At 39.3% G+C, this 24033-nt stretch overlaps 1 long non-coding RNA gene across 1 annotated transcript in view; it reads right to left on the reverse strand.

Annotated features, from left to right (window-relative positions):
• The window catches only part of LOC145722477 (uncharacterized), a 138414-nt gene that overhangs the window by 59855 nt on the left and 54526 nt on the right, over window positions 1-24033 (reverse strand). The window contains exon 2 of the long non-coding RNA XR_014146780.1: window positions 6707-6803. This is a non-coding gene — a long non-coding RNA (uncharacterized LOC145722477). The remainder of the gene's footprint in view (window positions 1-6706; window positions 6804-24033) is intronic.

The following is a 24033-nucleotide window of genomic DNA, read 5'->3' on the forward strand; positions in this document are numbered from 1 at the left end:
GGATGATTTACACTATTGTCACAAAATTTATTCCATAAAATGGAGCCTCTTTTACCTTGTAGTAGAGGGCTCTCCTGGAGTCTGGAAAGTATACAATGATGACATAGAACATGTTTGTTGTTTTCAGTAATGCTCCAAAATGTTGTGTTGTGAACATAATGGGACAGCCAATATCACAAGTATCATTTTCTCGGGCGCCTGGGTAGCTCAGTTGGTGAAACGTCTGCCTTCGGCTAATGTCATGATCCCAGGGCCCTTGGGATTGAGTCCCGCATTGGGCTCCTTGCTTGGTGGGGAGCTTGTTTCTCCCTCTGCCCTTCCCCCCTGCTCATGATCTCTCTCCCTTTCACTCTCTCTCTCTCAAATAAAATAAAATAAAATAAACAAAATCAAGTATTGTTTTCTCACATTTCTCATTTCTGAAGCTAGAGGCTTCAGTAGAGAAGAATAGAAACTACACATCATTTCTATAACTCCGCGTCTTCCTTTATTTTATCCCCAGTGTGTAGGCTAACTTGGCAGTGACAAAGTGAATTGCATGGGGAGAAATGGGAGCTCTAGAAGAAGGGCGGTCACACCTCGGTGGGCATCAGTGCCACTTCGACAGCTTCAGGCACATAGCTCTCTATGCTCCATCACCAGAGTTTCTGCTCCCACGGCCCAGGGTCAAAGCCCACAGTCTGCAATTCTACCAACTTCCCCAGAGAAGGTGGTGTTGCTTTTCTGGGGACTACCCTTAGAGTAGAACTACTGCCTTTAAACACAGGAAGGGCTTAAATGAGGGAAAAATGCTTTTCATGTTGGAATGTTCTCCTGCCTTCTTTCTGGAAAAAAAAAAAAATGGAATAAAGAGGAAGGACCAAATGTACCATTTATAAAAAGTTCCTTCTTTTAAAGCAATATTAACGATGCAGAGGAGACTTAGAAGTATTGATGGGAAGTCATAGTCTAGAACTATTTCATTTGAAGATATCCTCTAGTGCTTGTATTTACTTATTCAGAAGAAAATGTTTCACTTTTTTCCTTCTTTTCCACTTATTTTTCCTATACTGATGTATTTTAAGGAAAATTATAGACATTATCACATTCTACCTCCTAAATACTAAAGTACATTGTGTATGTATAAGAGTATAACAACAATTGCCTATATAACCAAAATTATTACACTTGAGAAAATTGACAATTACTTAGTATCATCTAATACTTATTCCATATTCAAATTTTTTAATATTATCCCTAAAATGTGCTTTTTAGCTGATTTGTTCATACTAGTATCTAATTCAAGATAAATATTTTATTTGGGGGTTGTGTCATTTAAAATTTTTTTGGTTAAAAAAAAAGGGGAGCACCTGGGTGGCTCAGTTGGTTAAGCATCCAACTCTTGATTTTGGCTCAGGTCATGATCTCAGGGCCATGAGATGGAGCCCTGTGTTGGGCTCCATGTTGGGCATGAAGACTGCTTGAGAATCTCTCTCTCCATCTTCCTCTGCACCTCCCCTGCCCTCTCTCTCCCTCTATCCCTCTCTAAAAGGAAAAAAAAAAATTCATCAAATATAGATAAATAAATAAAATACAGTTGTTTTAGTTTAGAAGAGTTCTTTGTTTCATGACACTGACTTGCCAAGAAGAGAGGATCATTTATCCTATAGAACATCTCATTTTTCTGTATTTGTCTTGCATCTGTGTGGAAAGGCTTAATCAAATCACAGTAAATATTTTGGTAGGAGTAGATACAAGCTTAAGTCATGTACTCCATACTGCATCACATCAGGGAACACAGATTTGGGTTTCCCACCATTTGCATTGCTTTGACTGCGTATGTTAATGACTTCCTAATCATCCACTATAATATTGTATTTTCTCCTCATTGCCAGAAAGTAATCTGTATGCTGTTACTTTAGTACTATACGGACATCTGATCCCTCTACATTTTTCCTTACAGTTTTAATACCACGTGATAATTCTTGCCAAAATCAATAATTTCATTAAAGTTTACAAAGTGGTAATTTATTAATTCTATCACTCCTACTACATATATTAGCTGGTATTCTTTTCAGATTAGAGCTTTTGCTTACAACCAAGGCTATTTGATCACTTAAGATGTATTCTCCACTAGAAAGCTTAATCTTGCCCATAATTCATCAATTTTCAAAGTAAGCCACTGGTTTAATTGAATGTCTCAAATGTTGAGAAGTCAGATAGTCAAGCCTTCTCTAGAAAGCATCATTAAAAACACGTTGATTTTCATAGATGAATTGTGGCTCAGTTGTCTACCATTATTCTGAAAATGTATTCCTATGACAGGAGTAAGCTGTCAAGAAGCAGTGAGCTGAAGACCAAAAGGACAATTTATTATGACAGGAAACAGGTGACTACTCTGCCAAGAAAACTCAAGGCCTCAGATTTTCTTGTCAGCCATTTCTGGGTAAACCATTCAAAGAAGATGCACCCAACCAGTAAAGCACTGACAAGCAGGAAAATACACACCATTTGCTTTGAGAGGCATTCATTTCTACATGGCTTAATAAAGCCAATCCAGATTAGGGAAGAGTGGCCACCAATTCTTACTAGTAGAAATAGTAGGAAAAAAATGTCAGGGTAATAAGAAAGCTTTAAAGAGGATGTAATCTTTGCACTGCTTGAGCCTATTTCGGGCATGGTGATGGTGGAAGAAATACTGTTCTTTATTGTATTTATAACCATGCTGAGTTTGCAAAAGGAAAACAGACTAAAGTCATTAGATGAATATAGCAAGGCACTCAAATGTAAACACAAGGAGAATGATTTATATGGAGGTCTTCAGCTTTTTTTCTATCTCCTAGAATTTCTTTAAAAAACAAAACAAAAAAATCCAAAAACCCAAAAACCCAGGATTGCAGAATTAGAAACCATCTCCTGTTACCTCATGTTAAGGCAAAAAGAAGTGCCAAGTTATTTTGGTAAGGTGGCAGGTGATAGTCATAGTCACAGGTTTTAACATTGTAGGTCCAAGGAGTTGAACATCTAGCAGATGTTTTAGAATCATCTCTCTTGGATGTTGTCACTGCTTCCTTTTGGACAAGTCTTACATCTTTTTGATTTTTGTGCCCTGATTGTCTGAAGAAAGTGACCATGGGATTTGATGTAAATAGGGTCCTCCCTCTCCCTTCCCCCCTTTGCTGGAGAGCCAGGCATTCCCCAGAAAGTAATGCAGAACTCTGGTCTGGATGAGCTTTCAATAGCAAACACCATTAGCTTGGACCCTATGCATTCTTAGACCTTTGGCCTTGAACTCCTGCTAATATTGACCTTAAACCCAAGCCATGCTGATACCTTTCATTTCTTCTAATACTCTCATGTCTGTTCTCTAGTTTTAGAATGAGTTACCAGTTTTCCAGAAATATGGGCGAAAGTAATATCCTGAGAATTTTCCAGATTGAACTTTCTGAACACACAAGATTTGTCAGTGTGGAGAATGGACAGAAAATGGTATCTTGCAGAAGAATAGTAAAGGTAACATTATTTCTTATTCCAGAATCATTTACTGAAGACTTACTATGTAGCATGAAGGAATAGCTCTGAAACAGTCAAATATGTCACCTGTTCTCTACCAACTGTCTTAGTCACAGATCATGACTATTCAAAGCAATTAAGTCTATTAAGATAGAAAAATGTTTTTGCTCTTGTAGGTAGGGTCTTCCATTTAACTTTTATCACATTTAAAGAGTAAGATCTAAAATGATTCTAAGTCTCAGCTTATTGCCAGTTATATGGGCCTTTTGAATGTTTGTATCATTCACATTCTTATCTTCTTTATTTATAGCAAAGAACTTATGATATCACATAATTTGATAACAACAATCCAGTGTTTCATGTAGCTCCTTGCTAACTTCACTTCCTTGTGTATACTTTATCTTTCATGCAAGGTTCAAATTTGCCTTTGAGACTATTACCTTTGCTTTAAAAAGACAAGAGAAAAAGTAAATAGGAGACACTTTGTACCTTTGTGCAAGAATTCTTTGAATACAATAAACATTGTAATTAAATTGATAACTCCAAGGACCCTGTAGTTGTTTTAAGAACAATTTTTCCCAGGTCTATAAAAATAAGAAATAAAAGTGCTATCCCTGGTAAGGATTTTGAAATCAATTAGTTGTATCTTACAGCCAATGAACATGTTCGTTGGAGGTTTTGATGTGTGAGTTATATCGACTTCAAAAGGAAACTTCTGTGGTGTGGGATAAAATATCATTTTGAGAATTTTAATTCTGTTTCAGTTCAGAACCAGAGGCAATCATACTTAATATTCTCTGCATTAGCAAAATCTTTGGATTTAGATAGCCATGACTTAAAAATAAGAAAGTTTAAATGAGAGTTGGAATTGTATAGGATTTCTTGCACAAAAGTTATGATCTTCCTGAATTAAAAAGGGGGAAAGCTTCAACATTTTCTAAACCTTGGGTAAAAAACAATATACAGTTGAACAAGAAGGGTTTGAACTGTGTGGGCCCACTTATACACAGTTTTTTTGTTTTTTTTTTTAATAAATACAGTACAGAACTGTAAATGTATTTTCTCTTCCTAGTGATTTTCTTAACATTTTTTTTCTCTAGTTTACTTTATTGTAAGAATACAGTATATATAACATTTAAGGACAACATATATGTTAATCAACTGTTTACTGGTAAGGCTTCCCATCAACAGTATGCTATTGGTAGTTAAGTTTTTGGGGAGTCATGAATTATACACAGATTTTCAACTGTGTGGGTAGTTGATGCTCCTAACCCCTATGTTGTTCAAGTGTCTACTGTATTATAAGTGAAAGCATAATTTTGCCTTATTTTATTATATCTGTTCAGAAAATTTGAGATCACTTGCAAGGTACTAGATTTGGAGAGGAATTATCAGTCAGGAAATCTTCCAGATACTTCCAGAGATTCCATAGGCTCTTTAGGTGTCTCTTGGGAAGGCCTGCACACTCTACTGCACAAATAATGAAATGCAGTGATATGTACCACAAAAAACAATCTCACTGTCCTGGACGCCTTGCTTATGACGCTCCCTAAAGACTCACTCTGGCTCCTGACTTTCCCCATTCCCTAGGACCTGAGGCACAGTGGGAGAGGATATTTATTCCTTCATTCTCTAGCCTTTCGTCTGATGCTAGGGGAAGATGTTCAGTGTCCCTTATAAACAGATGGCACTGTACCCTATATCTGCTGGAGTATACAGCCCAGACATCCAGCTGGAGAAGACATTATGGCCTCAGAACATGAGCCCATCCTAGTGAAACAAACCTGAGAATCACAGAATTCCAGGTTTTGGAAGGTCTTTTAAGTTTAAGAATTTATCCCTCCCCTCCCCTACATCGATTTCCCACGTGTGGTTGTGCAGTCAATTTTGACTTCATTTAGCTCCACTACGTTTTTAAAGCCATGGCTCACAGAATCTCTGCATTTCCCTTTAGTGTCTCCCTATGGGTCCTACTTGGAAAATCAGATAATTCTTTCAGCTTTGATAGTCCGTGTTCCCATAATGCTGTGGGCCTTAGCTTAATGATACCTCTCTTCAAGCAAGATTTGTTCAGTGGGACCCCATGGTTGTGGGACAGAGTAATTTATTCAACAGACATTTATGGAATGCCTAGTAGATGCCAGACACTGTTTTAGGTGCTAGACAGACAGAAGTAACAGAAAAAAAAAAAAAAATCTCTGCTCTCACAGAACTCATATTGTTCTAGGAGAAGAGAAGATGGATGAAAGGAAGAACTTAAAAAGTACGGTCTGTTAGGCACTGTAGAAAAAAAATAAAGATCAGGAGGCAGGTTGCAATTTAAAATTGAGTGGTCAGGAAAGCCTCACTGAGATGGTGACTTTGAATAATAACCTGAAGGAGGTAGAGATGAGGAAATCTCATCAGATATTTCAGAGAAGAGCATCTCAGCTAGATGAGGCAGAAAGTTCAAAGGCCCCAAGCCCGGGTCACTGAGGACTGACAAGGAGGTGGGACATAACAGCAGTAGCGTTGGGTAGGGTCTTCTATAGTCAACTGCAGTAAAACCTTGGCTTTTATCCACATTGAGCTAGGATGTCATATCTTTGAACAGAGGAGTGATACACTTGAACTTTTCTTTTCTAGGATGACTCTAGTAATTGTGTCACATGTAGACCAGCAGGGGCCATGAGCAGAAGCTGGGAGGACAGTTAGGAGGAAACTAAGAATATGGATGGGATGTGCTGGGGGTTTAGAGCAGGCTGACAATAGCCGGGGTGGCGAGAACTACTCAAACCCCGAATATATTTTGAAAGTAGAGCAACTGCAGTCTGCTGAAGGCTTTGATACAGGGTGTGAGAGAAAAAGAGGAGTCAAAGGTAGCTTCAAGTTTTTTGGCCTGAGCAACTGGAAGGGTGAAATTGTGGCTTATTTATGTGGCAAGAGACCTGGATTAGAGTCCCTGTCTGTCAGTTACTCAGATTGTGACTTTGGGAGCACAGCTTAACCACTCTGTGCCCTCCCCTTGTTTTCACTTATAAAACGGGATAACCTTATCTACTTTGAGGTAGAGACAAGAACTAGAGATAATGTATTAAAAGCCCGCACACAGTGCTTGATACTGGCAGGAACTCAAGAATAACTGGAACTCGTAGCATTGCTGTCCCCTAGGAACAAAAGAACAAGTCTTGGCTTCCCTGCATGACGGGCCTTCAGATAGTTGGAGATAACTCACATGTTTCCTCCGGGGCTTCTCAGAATGAATTCCCTCTTCGTCGGGGCTGGCTGGTTTCTATGACTCTCCTTGATACACATAGGCTTGAACTACTCTTCTGGTTTATAAAAGGAATGGGAAAGCATTAGAAGAAACTTTACACAGCTTTCAGTAGTGAGCTAAATGATCAGAAATCCACGTGGTAGCAGACCACGTTTCCCACCCTCCACCCTCCAATAACAATTGTGAATGCAGAGGTTTTATTATGGATGCACTTGACACAAATATAAGTCAGGATAATGGGAGTCATTATTTACATGTATCTTCTTTTATCCGTAATTCTATCCCCACTATATTCAGAGCCCATACATCAGAGGCATCAAGTTATTAAAGCTGGAAGCTTCTAGAATTGCACTGTCCAATACAGTAGCCACTAGCCGCATGTGGCTATTGAGCACCTGAAATGTGGCTGGTCTTAACTGAGATTAAATGTTGTAAGTATAAAATCTGTCTGTGTAAAATACATACACACAGATATTGAAAACTTAGTATGAAAAAAGAATGTAAAATACCTCATCGATAGTTTTTATATTGATTATATGCTCAAATGATAATTTTTTTAATATATTGGGTTAACTAAAATATATTGTTAAAATTAATTCCACCTGTTACTTTTTGATTATTTTTAATGTGGCTAGTGCCATAGTGCATCAGTTTTAGCCCAACTAAACTTTAACTCTTCCAAGTTATAAAATCCATTCCAGCCAGCCACAATTATAATTACTTATGGTTCTGAGTATGCTAAAATGGCTGTCAGTTATGAAGAAACTGGTGGCTTTTCTAGCCTTAGTCCTGTGAGCTGGCTACATAGGCAAAAGTTTCTAGAAAGGACGAAAACAGCAGATGACTTCTATTTGGCTGAGAACTGTGTTGAAAGCCAGACAGTTGGAGCAAAAGCCTGAACACATAAGGGAATATGGAAGACCGTACAAAATCAGACTGTCTTTGGTCCTCATTCTTTTTTAATTAAAAATGAGGGGGCTGGATTAAGTAGTTCTTAAAGTTGTGTCTAATGCTAATACTTTATGTTCTACTTTCTCCCTTCTGGTGCCCTCTCAAATACAGTAAAATAAATGTTAACATTCTATCTGCCATGGTGGAGATTATAGCCTTCTGAAACATTTTCACGGATAATCAAGCCTCATAGGTTACACTGCACTCAGCAGATAAGCATGGCCCAAATTTTAAGCTCCGTTGGCAAAGCAAAGCAAGAAATTAAGTAGACCAATATGTAGAGAAGACAAACTAGAGATTCTCTTTGATACAGGCTGGATCCTCACAGTCAACTATAATTTCAATGTTCTTTATCCAGAAAAAAATCTTTACTAATTTATCTAAACAATTTAATAAACTTGACAATGCTTCTAAATCACTTAGCACAATGCCTGAAATATAGTACACATCTAACAGGTACATTCTGTAATAGTAACAGTGATAGTATTTTAATTTTTTTGTGTCTTTCCAGTGCAGTGCTACTCTATATTCATTGAGATTGGCCAGTCTATTAGGCCTCTCAAAATGCACAGCCACATTGACTTTAACTTGTTAATAAACTGGAACTTCACACCTGCTCCCAGCAGTCCCCAAGAGGCCCTGTGAAGTAGAAACACAGCTGAAATGGCCCAAGGATTGCTGGCTGATTTTTAAATCCTCAGCATTCATGTTGGTCACACATATATTCACACTGCCAAATGAAATATATCTTTGTGCAAGAGCAAAGAGTTTGAGGTAAGCTGGTACCTTGGCTCAGAGATGCTTTTATGCTTTTCATCCTTTCCCTCCCTTCATTTCTACATCATGACTCTCTTTCTCTCTAGTGGACCCAGCAATTTCAACTGAGTCTGTGTGTGGGTTTGTAGTAATTGTTTGTCTCAAAGGCTGGGGAGTAGGCATGTGCACACATCCAGCTCTGGATACATGCTCTGTTGCCTGTTTGCCAAATCACATGTTTTCTCTTGGTGCTGCATTTCTGATGGGTACATTGAGATCTATGTTCTTCACTAAGAATTTCTCTCCTACTGCTTGGTATTTAATTTTTTTAAAGTAATCTCTATGCCCAATGTGGGGCTCAAACTCAAGACCTGCAAATCAAGAGTCACATGCTCTACTGACTGAGCCAGCCAGGCACCCCCTAAAATTTTTAATCTCAGTAAGAATGGATACATTTTTTATAGCCTATACAAAAGTCTCTAAAGTAATACTATGAAAACATTCTAGAAGAATCTAAAGCAATTCCTTGGAATTAAAAGAACAAGGCCCGAATGTTCTAGCTATTGCAAATTTGTCATTTTATGTTTTCTTATTTTATGTGACTATAGAAATACATATAAAATACACATATATTTACATATAAAAGACATATATATACACAAATGCATTTGTGTGTATTTGTACATAATCTTTGTTCCTCAAGAAGTGGCCGAGACTCCTTCATCAATTTTCATTTAATTTTCTTGCTATGATGACCATGGATCTCTGTTTTTCTGACCAGAATGTAAGATTCATGAGGAAGGAACTAGTTCGATCATTCTCTAGTATATCTCCTGTCTCTATAAAAGCATATATTAAATACCATATTGAGGACAGAAGAAACCTAAAGACTGGCATGGAACAAACACGGCATAAAGAATAACTGCTTTTAAAGGACAGTAGAGACACTTGTGTGTTGTTCTTAAGTTTGAATGTGCGTTAGAAGAACTGGGAGTTTGTCAAAAACTCAAATTCTTAGTAAGTCCTCAGAGATTTTGGTTCTGTCTATCTGGGGCAGAGCCCAGGATTTTATCAAGCAACAACCTGTCCCCCTCCTCTTCCCACAAATCATTCCGAGACAGGTAGTCTGTTGAACCACACTTTGAGAAACATTACCTTATTATCTGCTTTTTATTTCTATGTACTGAATAACAAGTATTCGAAGCTTAGTGACTTTGTTTCTCTCCCCATTCTCTGCTAACATTGATGGAAGGACTTTTAAGTTTTTTTCACCTCTTTATTCCCTATATTAGAAACACAAGGGTTTGGCCAACAATCTTAAAAAGAGCCTGCCATTTATCGACAGGAGCTTAAGACGAGTTGGGGCTGACTGACATCAGGAAATGAGACCAGGACACAGTGTGACTGGCCAGGTTTGGGAGAGAAAGAGAACTAGTGAGTCTGCTTAGAAACAGCAAAGAGAGAGGAAATGAGATTTGAATTAAGAGCAGACAGGGACAGGAATTGGTGGAGAAAGACCTGGACTGTGTGCTAAGACACTTTCAGGAGGGTCTCGTGACAAAAACAACAAGAGGAGAAGCCATCAGCTTACAGGCTTCAGGTTGAGGCAGAGAAGTGAAGCTGTGCCTTGAGTTTAGGGCATGTGGCTGGGATTCAGCCAGAAAGGATCTGGCATCCCCAAGGAATTGGAAATAAGGGAAATGGCTGGGCTGGCCTGAGTCTGAAACAGGTTGGAACTAAAAAACAGGCTCTCACATCGTAATTTGCCAAGTTGGATGGACTCTATGACTAGGCCGGGTAGTTCTAAGTGATCCGTCTGTGGGTGCATTGGGCTCTGAAACCTTTCACCCTCCAGAAGAGAAGTGTTTTCATTTTATTTTTATTTATTTATTTATTTTTATTTTAAAATGGCTTGCTGACATAGAATAAAGTATAGACCAGAAGTGAGGGAGCAAGATTGTTGGAATCCAAGATTGTGATTGAAAGGCTGCCTTATAAAAAGAAAAAAAAAATTAATCTCCTTTGACCTTGGAAGTGAAACTGATAAGTAGTGAACAGGGAAATTTTGTGTGTGTGTCTCAGGTACTTGAGCAACAACTCTCGGCTCTCAAAAGGTGCTAATTGAACAGCTGAACTGGTAACTGGTGACCTCGGGCCACTCTTGCTTAGAGCAGTGGGTGGGTAGACAAGCTCATTTTTCAAAATGATAAAACTTACATTTTCTGCTCATTCCACTCACAGGTGAAATAGTCCAGATGATTCCAGTAACTAACTGTGTGAAATTGTGTAAGAAATTTAACTTCTCGGCATATAATTTTGTTTTTCTCATTTTATAGGAAAGCATATAGCCTTTCCAAGGATAGAAACTGACATCCACACCAAAATCACAAGAATACATTCTAGCTCTAGAATTCAATGTCTTAAATAGATGCTAAATATAAATGAAAGGCACATGTAACAAAAACGTTTATTTAGTCCTGTAAGATATGATGGCTAAGAGTTCGTGCCCTCAAGGGCTTGCAGTCAAGGAAAAACAAGATAAATCCCAAACGTCATTATGACTCTAGAGTCCAGAACCAAAACTTAAAGTTATTTTATGTAACATTTTAATGAGAGGAAAGGGAAAACGTCTTGGACTGGATTACTAAGTAAGGAACTGACAAACACATGGAATGAATGACCATGTTTCTACTGGACACATGTATGGGAATGGCAAAAGTAGGGAGTAATAGGTCAATTATAAAACTCCCCCCAAACAAGTGCCCCTCTATGTGGCTTGAGCACTGAAAACAGCTAGCTGTATCCTATAGGAAGTTGATACATTCAGCACCTACTTCCTTTCACAAAGAGTTTTAAGTAAAATCTCTCTTCATTTATTGTGCAAATGATCACTGTTCTCTGGTATGCACTGTGCTAGTGAGAAAAGGAGGATAAATTAAATGGGATTCCTGCCTTCAGGGAGATCAAAAGTAGAAAGCTATGGTGTGAGGTAGGAAGCTTGAAGGGCTTTACAGAGGTTCTGGTAAGGTGGGTGGTATGCGGTTTCATAGAGAGGCTGTACCACATCCAGCTGGAAGTCAGGGAGGCTTCATGGAAGAGGTGGAGGATTTGAACTGGACCTGGGGATAGACAGAATTGGACAGAGTTTGGAGAGGTGGTATGATCTCTAGGTACAGAAATTCTAGTAGGATTGAAGACAATGAAACAGAAAATAACAAGTTATAATTGGGGCTGAGCAATGAGTAATCTGGTTTGCTTGAGACAAATGGCTCTAAGGAAAGGCATATTTGGAGAGAGAAGCTGAAGAAACATTTGAATAAATAAATTGACTGATGAACAGTATTCGATTATTTACTTAGTCTAAAAACTTGACCAGCTGTACAACCAGAGGAGAGAATTTGCTGAAGAGGATTTTGTAAAAAGATTGCTGAGTTTTTCTGTGTAGAGTGGCAGTTGCAAACTCAACTGATAAAGAGAGGCTAGCAAGTAAGGTAGATGAGTGAACTGAGCCCGATGTAGGAAAAATAGCAACTGAAGGGAGATGCTCGAGGTCAGTACATCCCTGGCCTGCGCTTCAGGAGGTGATTGGGACTGGGCTGAAACGTGACTAAGGCGATGGAACACATTACTTCTGAAGATGACAGCTGCTAGGCAACTCTGGACACTTGCAGCCTTGTAGAAACTGAGGTTCAATCTGACCAAATATTCAAGAGAAACTAGAAGTCCCTATTTTATGTTGGCAAGGGATTCAAATTTTTTAAGAAAGTAGACCTCAGCATTGTGTGGGCCAAATAAAATAGGTCTGGAGGCAGCGAGTTTGAGACCTCTGATGATTGCTTAGGAGCCCTTAAAGAAAGGTGGAATAGGGAAGGACTTACCCGTGAAAAGAAATCAAAGCATGGCATTGCTAGGAATAGCAGGAATAGCAAAGAGCCATTTGGAAAGTCCCCAGCTTATTTGATTATTTGTTCAATGTCTGTCTCAGCAGACTATAAACACCTCGAGAGTGGAGACCCTCCCTGTTTTGCTCCCTGACACCTAGAAGAGTGCCTAACATAACATGGGCATGAAAATAAATATTTATTGAATGGACATTATTCTTAGAAATTTATCCTTAAGGCTAATGAGAAGGCCTAGATTCTGTTTTTTTTTTTCTTTACTTTAGAGGAGGAGTATATTGATGAGAATAATTATATTAATGACTTGTAATTTTATCACATCGATATGTTAGTAAATATATCATTTTTGTTTTCAGCAGAATCTTTTCATATACATTATTACAAAATCCTCAGAGTTTATAACCTATGTGGAATCTCTAAAATAATTGTGATCATTACATTCCTCTAATCAAAATGCTTCAATGATCCCTGCCACCTACTGAATAAAGTCTAAACTCAACATGATTCAAAATTACTTCCATGATCTGGATCTTAAATGTTTCCTTAGTTCTATCTTTTCTTTCTATCTTCCAATCTTGGGATAAGTGAGTAGGAAAGTGGCTTTTGGTTGCTGAGAAGAATCATTAGGGGACACTGTTCATATTTTATAGTGGTCGCGGAGACACACTGAACACCAGGGCATAGGATATGTTACCAGTTGCCAAAGAATCATGTGAAAATTGGCCAAGAACCCGTGATGGGGTTCAAGGCTACCATCCTTGGTGCCTCTGTATCATTGGCATTTCAACCTTGAGTTGTGCTTAGTTGCCCTTTGTAGGTATAGGACCTAATAGATAGGCACAAAATAATTTTAAATGGTTTGTTAATATCCAGAGTTTGCTTTATCAAACACTTTTTTTCCTGGTTTTTCTGGTTAAATATTCTATTATGTTTGTGAATGTTGCAGGCAATATTCACATAATGAGCACTTTCTAAAAGTGTTTTTCTTATTTCTAGATGTTCTTTTACCCATTTTATTCTATGTTTAATGTTTCTCAAACTGCAGACTAAGGAACACTTACATTAGAATAACCCAGACTGTTGAAAAAAGATTTCTGGAACATACCATAGGTACGTGCTGAATGTAAATCTCTTGGGGAAGGGCACAAGGTTCTGCCTTATGAAGCTGCTCAGAGGCTCAGTCAGTTAAGCGTCCAACTCTTGATTTACTCAGGTCATGATCTCACGGTCGTGAGATGGAGCCCTGGGTCAGGCTCTGCCCTCATCGGGGAGTCGGCTTGAGATTCTCTCTCCCTCTGCCCCTCCCCCAACTCACACGGGTGTGGTCTCTCTCTCTCTCTAAAATAAATACATCTTTGGGCACCTGGGTGGCTCAGTTGGTTAAGCGACTGCCTTCGGCTCAGGTCATGATCCCGGAGTCCTGGGATCGAGTCCCGTGTCAGGCTCCCTGCTCAGCGAGGAGCCTGCTTCTCCCTCTGACCCTCCCCACTCTCATGTACTCTCTCTCTCTCTCATTCTCGCTCTCTCAAATAAATAAATCTTTAAAAAAAATAAAAATAAAATAAAATAAAATAAATACATCTTTAAAAAAATAATAAAACTGCTCAAGTGATGTGGATGCATATGAAATTTAAGAAGCCCTCTTTGAGGAAAAAAAAAAAAAAAAGAAGCCCTCTTTGAGGGTACGTGGTCAACCTAGAAGTGGCACTATTTATTATCAGTGGGCGGTCCCTCTTTCTTTCTTCCCCTATACTAGCGTGGAGCTAACTCCACAAAAATGCTACCCCCTGGAAGTTTGGCTGGGGAGTATCGGTACAAACACCTGCACACCAGATGGGCACATCTGTACAGCTCATGCTACTGACCCAACTTCGGCACATGTCACGTACCACTCGCTTGGTTTGGAGTGAATTGAAAGGAAGATGAGGATTTCACACTGATGTCTTCGGCACATCAGTCATTTTCCTTTCTTTTTTGTTCTTTTCTTTTTTCTTTCCTACTTACCTTGATTTGCAGTCATTTTCTTTTTCATGAACAAGAATTGCAGGGATATTGAATACCCATAAGTAAATAACTCATCTAGCTAAAGGCACTGCTGTGTGGTATAAGTCACTTTATTCAGAAAGACTCAAGAAGGTGGTAGTGCTATTGGCAGGGGTAGGCTTTTTATTCATTTATTTTTAATGGATCCAGTTTTCTATTAAAGCCACCTAACAATTTAAGGTTTATCAATTACTGAGTGTAAAAGTACGCATAGCTACACTAAAATAGGATCTGAAGACAAAAGAATTACAAATTTTTTCTTTTTTTTTCCCTTGCAAGTGACCTATATATCAGATAGATGGTTAATCTCATCTACCAAAATGAGATACCAGGAAAAGTTCATATGACCTTTCAGCTAGGCAAGTGTGAGATACATCTAGCTTTCTTTCTTTCTTTCTCTTTCTTCCTTCCTTCCTTCCTTTCTTTCTTTCTTTCTTTCTTTCTTTCTTTCTTTCTTTCTTTCTTTTTCTCTTTCTTTCTTCCTTCTTTTCTTCCTTCCTTTCTTTCTTCCTTCCTCTCTTTTTCTTTCTTTCTTTCTTTCTTCCTTTCTTCCTTCCTTCCTTTCTTTTTCTTTCTTTCTTTCTTCTTTCTTTCTTTCTCTTCCTTCCTTCTTTTCTTTCTTCCTTCCTTCCTTTCTTTCTTTCTTCCTTCCTTTCTTTCTCTTTCTTTCTTTCTCTTCCTTCCTTCCTTCTTTTTTTTCTTTCTTTCTTCCTTTTTCTTTCTTTCTTTCTTTCTTTCTTTCTTTCTTTCTTTCTTTCTTTCTTTCTTTCTTCCTTCCTTCCTTCCTTCCTTCCTTCCTCTCTTTCTCTTTCTTTCTTTCTTTCCTCTTTCTTTCTTTCTCTTCCTTCCTTCTTTTCTCTCTTTCTTTCTTCTTCCTTCCTTTCTTTCTTTCTTTCTTTTTCTTTCTTTCTTTCTTTCCCTGTAGTTTTCCCTCTTATATTCTTTTTCCTGCTAGATCTAGAGGAAAGAATGTTGCATTACAAGATAGAAGAAAAGAATAACAGTCTGTTGCTGGAGTCACAGGGAGCCAAGAAACAGTCCATTAGAGATGGGTCAGAAGTCATAGCTCATTGGTAGAGGGAAGGGAACTGGGGGTATGTTGTTTAGCTCTAAAGAAAAAGCTGCCTACTGTTTTAATATGGGGGTGGGGGGAAGAAGTTTCCATAAGGTTTCTTAAAAAGACCATGATAAAACTTTCTAACAATTAGAACAAATGATGACAACGGCCGCATATACATAGAGAGATAAAGATACAGTTTCGAGCTTTTCTTATACTATTCAAGGCATTCTGCTAAGTGTTTTGACTGCATCAACACACTGAACTACATAAAAACCCTGCAAGGCAGGACTCCTCCTATTTTATAGATGAGTAAACTGAGGCTTATATAGGTTAGTTATCTCATCCAAGATTACCCAGTGGCAGAGCCAGAATGTGAGTTCAAGTAGTCTAGCCTCAGACTTTATAGCCTTGACACTCTTCACCACTCCCTTATAACTGCTGGAAAATGCAGCAGGGAGAAGTACTAGTTGCTAGGGGTTAGTGAATTCTGCTAAATAAAGAGGACTTGGAAACATCCCAAAGAAAAAGCAGTTTAATTACTAATCAGGACTGGCCAAATCTGGATTGGCATTAAAAAAAGAAAAGAAAAGAAAAGAAAAGCTCTGCATTATACCATCATATGGTCCAATCTGCCCTATGCTAGAAGATGTGGGGGTGGGAAGAAGCAGAAACGGGCAAATTATTTGCATGAGATCTGTGCTGGTTTTGTCAAACAGTGTTGCTTTAAAACTCATCTGGCAGAAGAATGTGCTGAATAAAGCTGAATAGACCTGAAAGATATCCACCAAGTCTGTCTGCTGTTAAAACTCAGCAGAATATGGTTGCAGTTCATCTCCCCTCCTTGCTAAACAGGGATGAAACTGCTGAGCGTTTGCCAGTCACTTGGAAAATGCCTCTTAAAGAGGCAGAGCCTGGCTGACCTCTTGGCCCTTCCAGGGGACTGCTGTCCAAGCACACAACTCGAGCTGTTCTTCCACTCCCAGCAGTATTGCCCTCTGCGGCCAGTTCGTCGTGGCTTTGGACCTGTGGCAAGGGATCAGGCATATTAAGTGAGCAGTTAGCCATTCTTCAACGCTGCGTTGCCTAAACTGATTTTGCAGTCTTTACAATAGACCCGGCTACAGAGCCACTGCAGGAATTTCCTGTTTGGAATCCTTTTATTCTTGCCACAGCAAAACCTCTCAGAAATCTGTCCCGTGCTTGCCAGGTATGGCGAGATTAAATAATGCCAGGCTGACACTGTATTCCTTGAAGTTCCGTCAAAAGATTTTATTATCTCCCAGCACAGATTGCGGCAAACACATCTGCTCATATCTGGCACACATGTCGTTTTGTCTGGTTCCTTCGCTAGGGACAGGAATATCTTTCAGGAATATGCTTTAACAGTAGTTTCAAGGATGAGAAGTAGCACCAGCCTTGTTTTGTCTTTTTTTCTTTCCCAGATTTTTATGTTTCCTCCTTTCCCAGCATTTTCTTGACCGTTTCCCTTTTCCTTTTCCATCCCCATTCCCATTTCCTTCTTTTCTGATATCAGAATTTTGGAACAACAGGAAAAAAGAAAATCTAAGGCATTGCACAGCAACACAGGAATCAATCTCGGTGGAAAACGTTCTTTAAGAATGAGAGTGAGTTTTGGGCGCCTGGGTGGCTCAGTTGGTTGAGCGACTGCCTTCGGCTCGGGTCGTGATCCTGGAGTCCCGGGATCGAGTCCCACATCGGGCTCCCTGCTCAGCGGGGAGTCTGCTTCTCCCTCTGACCCTCCCCCCTCTCATGCTCTCTCTCTCTATCTCATTCTCTCTCAAATAAATAAATAAAATCTTAAAAAAAAAAAAAAAGAATGAGAGTGAGTTTTCATTATCCAGTCATCAGAGTTGTACGTTGAGTTCACCCGTGTCAGGAAACTTTCAATAGAGTCCTTTTAACAGCTGTTAAAAGAATCCTTTCTTCGTCACAGGATGATATGAGGAATAAATGAAATTGTGCATGGGGAAGCATTAAGCTCAGTATTTAGCACAGAGGAGGTGTTCAAGAAAGGTTAATTTCCTACTTCCCTTTTCCCTTTTCTGGGTCTTAAAACTCCTGAGGGAATTATTTTGTTTTGATCCTTTAAAACCAGTAAATTGAGAACAGAATGCTAAGAAAAGAATTCCGTAGAGTTTATCAGAGTTGACATAAACATGAATATATATGTATATAGTAGCTTACAAATAAAAATTTATAATTGCAAGTGTGGTGCCCTGTTAACAGGCATACCTCTTTATCAGAGCATTAGTGACCCTCAGGGCTAGACTACCGCTAAGGTTTTACATGACATCTGACCATGGAACTCACCAGGGATTAGTTTTCTCTGTTTTAGAAAAAGCCTCATGGATTATGTAAAAGCCAAACCTGAATTCCTATGCTGGGGAAAGAGGTGATGGGAAGGCAAGGGAAACAGGAAGGGAAAAGAACCCTGGTTTTGCATCATATTTCATATCTGTTTCTAGTGCTTTCATGACTTTCAACACAAATGCCACTGGGATCTGTAAGCCAATCAGAGGTTCTGTTTTTTTTCTCCTATTATAGAAAGTTCTTGTATCATCTCTTGTATCATCTCTTTGTAGAAGATAAAGCTCTTCATGGAGTCCAAGCCGGAATCCACAGTTCTGGACTGTGTCATTCTTGGATGGAAGTGAAAAAATGAAACTAGCTTGTTGAATTATTGGTTTATGTGATTCAAAGTAGGTAAAGCAGTCATACACAATATACAAACAATTGGGTGTGGCTATAACGGCTTACAAAACAAGGGCTTTGTAAGCCCTTGTTTACAAAATCAGTTGGCAAGTCAGCTTTGGTCCCGGGGCTGCTGTGTAGGGTCCCTGCTGCAGCCGCCATCCCATGACGTGGAGAAGCAGTTACACTGGACTCCCGCCCTCAGCCCAGGAGAACACAAGAAGCTCTACGGCATTTGCAGTGGTCCAGTGACTCCATCGTTGACCCAGCACAGAAATGGCAAATGAGCTTTCTCTCCTCTGTCACTTTAAACCCTTGGCAGAGAACGCTTGTACAATTGCGTTCAGAAGAATTCTGAGGTCGTGTCTCGGCTAAGTAGAAAAATATGCCATAACCAATTAGCAGTGTTTAAAACAGGCACCGAGGGGGACGTAGCAGCAGACGTCATGTTCTCGTCATTTCTGTTGTAGCATACAGGACCAGCATGGCCTGATCCCCCTTCATAGACTGAAACTTTTTGCCTCTAATGCCTCAAAAGGTTTTTCTAGCTGGATGTTTTTCCAAGAGCCAAGTTTGGCTAAGGTGTCACTCAATGCAATTGCTCCTTTTTTTTCCAATTCTTTTTTAGTATAGAAGTGATAAGATCATTGAAAATATTTTAGTAGGTAGAATTAATCAGGATGTCAGAGCTAACTCATTTTATGAAATACTCAGATGAGATACCTCTTACTTTTTGGTATGCTGGAAGCAGATGGCAAAGTAGAATTACATTTTTTAAAAGTCTTCCTTTAGCTCTCACTCCTTTTGCACATGTATTTACCTAGCTAGTGGTGTACTCTCACTAACCTTTCTAGTTATTATTTTTTCCTTTCCTGGAGAAGGCCAGCGCCATTTTGAAAGCCACCAGGAAGAGTGACGATACCAAGTAAGCTGTTTGAGAATCCCGCCCACGGACACCCAAGCACTAGATGCAGCTGTGCGATAAAACAGATGGTGCTTCTCGAAAACATAGGCGTTGGGAGGCAGTGGGCAGCTGTTAAAACTGGATCCCCATCGTTCAGAATTCAAAGGGAAGGGGATTTTAACCATTAGTTTCTCCCACTTAATATTTAATTACCCTCAGAAGAAAAGGAACTTTTCTTCAGAATTCCTTAGGAGTCATACCCAAAGTTCCACCAAATATGTTTATTGCAGTTGTCTCAACAGTAGCTATGTGGGCAGAGGGTGCAGGAAAAGTACATTCATGGTTCCTTTTAGTTGGAGTTTGGTTTTAACCAGCTCCATAACCAGTTGTCTTATTGACCCTTTTCTAAAAAAGTAAATAAATTAAAAAATAGGTATTAAGGGGGCGCCTCGGTGGCTCAGTCATTAAGCATCTGCCTTCAGCTCAGATCATGGTCCCAGGGTCCTAGGATCGAGCCCCGCATCAGGCTCCCTGCTCAGCCTGCTTCTCCCTCTCCCACTCCCCCTGCTTGTGTTCCCTCTCTCACTGTGTCTCTCTCTGTGAAATAAATAAATAAAATCTTTAAAAAAATGTATGAAAAATAATTTTGAACACTTAATTATGAATTAGATTAGAACTTTATCTCTTATCAAAGAATGAGGTATGAAAGAATGGGAAAAAGGATGGAGACAGAAAAGAGAAAGAAAAGGTTGAGGCAGGGGTTCTTATCCTAGACTGGCCTCAGAGAGAATTTTATCAATTACCTGCAATTATATGCAAAAGTTTGCATTTGTGTGTGTGTGTGTGTGTGTGTGTGTATGCACACATGTAAAGTTTATTTTGGAGATAAATATTAGCATGTCAACTGAAAAGCCCTGCTATGGAGATTGAATTCTTATCCAGAGAGGGCATCATGAAGAAGTTCTGGAATGGCAGAGTCTGGCCTGAGGCCTGGGGAAGGTAAGGACCAAAGAAAAATGGATATTAATTAAGAAAAATATTATGTACATCACAAGTTTGCCCAGGGGCAGCCCTGATCCTAGCCACACAATTACTGGTCCCGGAACCAAGGAGGAATCATGGCAGCCAAGGCAGGCTTTTCTTGGGAATCAGTGACATATGACTGCTTCCTTCTTCTCCGTTGTTAAGCTAACAGTTGGTGTGCCCTGGAGAGGCCCTGACAGTGAATGATAGCCCAAGGACAAGGCACCAGCTGAAAGCCAGCTTGGCTGCAAATTAGAGTATAATGGCAGAGTGGCTTCTGCTGAGAAGCGATTTGCATCAGAGCCCACCAACAATGCACATTCTGTTGGGCGGGCATTTGTAAGAGAAGGAAACCAGAAATACTTCATTTCTAAATAATTTAGAAGAGCATTCACCAAAGGAAGAGAGGGAGAGAAGATAGGGAATCCCTGATATCTGTTTTTAGGTTACACTACATAGAATACTCATTTTGCTACTCCAAGGGGTAGATCCCTATCAAATTCACCTCCATATACTTGCTAATTGCCCCTCCTTCTGTAGCCCCATAATACTTTGCTCATAACTTTATTATGGAACCATATCAATACAGTGCTTAGACAAATATTTGATTAAATTGTGTGTTTATAATGCTTAGGTATGTTTTCCCAATGATCAGTTTACTATAGTTTTCACATCAACACTCCAGCATTCTAAGAATACGTACACACACACACACACACACATAATATATTTTTAATTACATACATATATCTTTAATTGTTTTAAGAAATCTTTAATTGTTTCAAGAAATAACTGAACCTTGTGGAAGAACCCTGATAATGTGAAACATCAGAGGAGAGATCCAATAAGAGCTCAGTGAAATTCTCTGATAACGAAGACAAAATGCTGAAGAAAGAAAACAGAAAGGTAAGAAGACAGAAACAGAATAGGATTCATGAAATAATCATCAACTAAAAACAGGGAGGAACATTACATAGGAACAGATGTTATAGCTATCAGCGAGATAACACATTATATTCGGTATAAGATAAACACATCTAATGAACAGGACTCTTTTGTTAAGGTAACTATGCAGATCTGCTAGAATGGCATATAGACACATGGTAAATTTTGATGGTTGATATGCTCTGTTTTTCTCTTCCATCTGATGATGGGTTTCATGGGAGGAGAGACTGTATCTTATTCCTTTGACAAACTCCAGTGCTTAGTTAAGCATTCATCACACAGAGATGGATAAATATTTGTAAAAAAAAAATAAATAAATAAGTCTGTCTGAGACATAAGATTCTTTGTAATCAGTCTGATCTTATCCACAGTTCTTATTTTCCCACTTCTCTCTCTTCATTCTCCTGCCATACTCATCACTGCCTCCTGAAGCCATGCTAGAATGCCTTCTCTTCTTTTCTTTGCCTTCCCCAGTCTGCTTGATACACACTTATGGGGTGCAGCACAGCTTACACCCCACATGCTCCATGAGGTCTCATTGTCTGCTCTTTGTATATTGATTCCCTTCTTCTCTAAATTGGAACCCAAAATGTTCATTTTTCATTGACTATTTCACTTGTTCAAGGCTCATTTCCTTGCCTAGACTACATGCTCTTTGTCAGAAGGAACGGTAATTCAAAGAAAGTGAATGTCTATATTTCCCATGTTGCCAGGGACAGACCAGACAATTCTTAGGCAGAGACATGCTTGCAGGGTAGCGAGCATTTCTGGGAAGGAGGAGGAATCTAATGTCATGGCAGAAGTGATGCATAAAGGACCTGAGCATGGCAGGTGGGTGGGGATCTAGACTCAGAGGTTCTCCCAGACTTCGGGGTAGTTTCACCATTTGCAGGAGCTCACCTCAATGGAAGATTTGATAAAGCAGGAGGCTGGGTCCCTAGATCTAGTGCGCTTACTGGGGATCGCACACTTGGCTAAGCTTTCCATTCATTTCCTATTTCAGCAGCTGTAGTCTCAGAGTCTACATATTGAAATTAGATCGGTTTCTTTTACGTGGTTACAACCATTAGCTGCTCTTTCTCTCTAGGGCATAAGTCAGTAGCAGGTAAGTAAATAGCGGCATAGAGATTTAGTTAGTGTTCTATCATTAGCAAGCTCCTCTCTTACTGTCTCTGCTTTTAAGTAGAGCTTAAAATAAGAACAAAATTGTTCCTATATTATCATCTAGCATTTACCGATTTGACAGCATTTTCAGTACATGGGTTACAAGAATAAAAGCTCTGATCTATGTATTGTGCTAACTTGTTAGGTTTTTTCCTACGGTTTTTCAAAGTAATTCAGTTATGTCAAGAAGACAGAAACAGAATAGGATTCATGAAATAATCATCAACTAAAAACAGGGAGGAACATTACATAGGAACAGATGTTATAGCTATCAGCGAGATAACACATTATATTCGGTATAAGATAAACACATCTAATGAACAGGACTCTTTTGTTAAGGAGTCAATAGATTAGTGTTCAGTAAAAAGAGAGGGGAAAAAATGTATTTCTATCTTTGTCAATTAAAAAAAAAAACCCAAAACTAAAAACTTGCTATGTAAATTCTAACCCTTCTGTCCTTATAAACTCTACTTTGGGAATAAGGAGACTTTTCTCTCCTGAAATCGTAAACTATTTTTGTGTAGCTACGCAATGATGTAGTATTCTTTAACCTTGTTTTCCATAAAACCATCTAATAGCCTATTGGAAGAATAAAGAAAGGCAAGATTCAAGATCTATCTCAGTCTGATAGGATTGTTCTATGTGGCAGTGGTTTACTAATAGCTTTATTATTCAACCATGTAAGCAAAAGAAAGCACTGCAGTTTAGAGAGAACTCAGACAGATCTGCTTTCAGCATGTAACTAAACCAGTGTGTAGAAACAAGTAATTAAAAGGACACAAAGCCCGTAATCAATTGAGCACCGGTTATCTTTGATTGCTCTTGCAAAGGACAAATTACACACAAGGCTCTTGCAAGCCTAAAGAAAAAGAGGTTCTATTATCTTCTTTTTGAAATCATTTCTCTGCAAAGACAAGGGCATCCCTATTCCAGATCTCTTGGTTTAATTAAAAGGACACAAACATCAGATGATGTTGCAGCATATCGAATGTTTCCCTGTCAGGGCAATGGAGTGAAAGAAGGGGGGGAGGGGAAGTGGGGAACGGTAGGGGTGGGTTGGAAGAATTTCTTTTCCATAAAGGCTTGCCTTTTTCACTCTGACCATCTGTTTTCTCATGGTGAAAAGCCCCATTGCTGGTATCCTGGCATAGCTTTGCACGTCTTTGTGCTTGAGGGACATTCAATCTTGCATCTGATACACGCTGATCTGTGACACTTCCTAACAAATGAGGCTTTGTTCAAACAAAGAGACTCGCTGATAGGAACTGTAAACTTGGAGCTTGATATCGTGTAGGCAAGGCAGGCTAGGGCTGAGCTGGCACAGGAAATTCCCTTTGCTGTGCAACAGAACCCAGGGAGGTTACCCCCTCCCCCCCCCCACCCATGCACGCAGATGCTCTTTCAGATCTTCCCAGAACTCTTCTCATCTCTGTCTTCTCTTCAGAGATAGCAGCTCTTGGAGCACAGTTGCATTTGGACCCGAGAATGCGCCCCATCTCCATTACAGGCTGAAGCTCACTCCCAGGGATAATGGCACTTATCTGTATAGCTTCTTCATTTTACAAAGCATTTTCACCATCATTAATCCATTTGATACAATAACCTCATAAGGCCCAGTCCAAATGTGATCGTTTTCAAGAGAACAATTTTGTAAATACGAATGCCAATTCCTCCTTGTTTCTCTTTTCTTCCTTCTATGCCCTCTCTCGATTTCTTTCTTCTCTTCTCTCCCTTTTTATTCCCCCAACTTGTGACCTTGAATTTGAGGTTTCTCACTTCAAAACCATCCATCTTTGTATCATATGATGTCTCCGTAGTCCCTTGACAC

The sequence above is a fragment of the Leptonychotes weddellii genome, chromosome 7 (genome assembly GCF_054177405.1).
Source record: "Leptonychotes weddellii isolate Sample4059 chromosome 7, ASM5417740v2, whole genome shotgun sequence".
Lineage (NCBI taxonomy): Eukaryota > Metazoa > Chordata > Mammalia > Carnivora > Phocidae > Leptonychotes > Leptonychotes weddellii.